At 46.1% G+C, this 1367-nt stretch overlaps 1 pseudogene; it reads right to left on the reverse strand.

The window, feature by feature from the left end:
- Positions 1-324: 324 nt before the first annotated feature.
- Positions 325-911, reverse strand: LOC128779996 (ferritin light chain pseudogene; annotated as a pseudogene).
- Positions 912-1367: the final 456 nt, after the last annotated feature.

Consider the following 1367-nt stretch of genomic DNA (forward strand, 5'->3'; position numbering starts at 1 on the left):
TTCCTCACAATGTCTATACCACTGTTCAATTTTCAGTAAACAAATATGCAATTCAAAATGATTTTAATTGACAAATTTATTTCTTTTGTAATCTATGTTTACCAGAACAGGATGATCTGGAGCTCTTTGTAATATGAGGAGGAGGTACTTTGATCCCCAGTGCTAGGAAAAAAATTTTACTTTTTGTTTCTCAGTGGGGAATAATCTCGGGAATGCCACTTTCTCTCTTTTTTTTGGAAAAAGCTATATTGGCTCCATTTGGTACAAGGCATGGGAGCGGGCTCCACGGTGGTGACAATGATGTCAGTGGTGTCAGGAACAGGCTCAGGCAAAAAGCCAGATGCCAGGAAAATGCTGAGGGGAACCTCGAAGGCCTCTGGGCTCCAAAGGCTCCTTCATCCTGTGTGAGGTGAACCTTTCGAGGAGATACTCGCTCATCCCAGCCTAGGAGTCGGCCAGCCTGAGGAGGTTAGTCCATCTTCTTCATGAGTTTCATGTTCCCATCCAGGAATTGGTTCTACAGGAAGTCACAGAGATGAGGGTCTGCGCAGGCAGAACCCAGGGCACGCATGTGCAAAACGGCCTGGTTCAAGTTCTTCTCCAACTCCATGGCAGCTTTCATGGCATCCTGAGTTCTACCCCACTCATCTTAGGAAGGTCTTTGCTACATCCTGGAACAGAATGTGTCCACCCCACTGGTTTTGCAGCTTTAAGAGATGCACAGCGTCCTCATGCTTCTCGTCCACCAGCTGTGGGAAGAAGTGGCCCACACCCTCCAGAGCCACAGCATCACTGGCGAAATAGAAGCCCAGAGACAGGGAGGTATAGGAGGCCCACAGATGCAGTGTGGCCAGGCAGTGGACGGGAGCCACCGACTCGGTGGAATGATTATGACGATTTTGGGAGCTCATGGTTCTTCAGTAAGGTGGCTGGTCTCGGAGGCTTAGGATGGCTGAGGTAATTCCAAAGTGTGTGACTAGAAAAAAGGTCGGAGGGGAGTGGGAAAGAAGGGGTCTCTCTAGGTCTGTTCCGTCCAAACCCTGTTGAAGAGACAGATGCTGGGACTGTGGAGGGTCCTACAGAAGAGGAGGCTCTTGGAAAGGTTTTGCTAACCTCAGGAATACCATGTAGCAGACAAACATTTGAGATTTGAATGTATATTTCAGAAGTCTGTAGAGATACAGGTATAAAAGAAAACAAACCATACAAGTACTGTTAACTCTCCCATTGTTAATTATGAATTTTTCTACAAATTAGTCCTAATGTAGTAATTCATCAGGGTCTCAGGAGAATTTACATTGGTACTATGACGGTCCAATCAACCGTCTATATTTCCATGCATGGCTGATGTCAAGATATAGAATATT

The sequence above is a fragment of the Desmodus rotundus genome, chromosome X, assembly GCF_022682495.2.
Source record: "Desmodus rotundus isolate HL8 chromosome X, HLdesRot8A.1, whole genome shotgun sequence".
In the NCBI taxonomy this organism is placed as follows: Eukaryota; Metazoa; Chordata; class Mammalia; order Chiroptera; family Phyllostomidae; genus Desmodus; species Desmodus rotundus.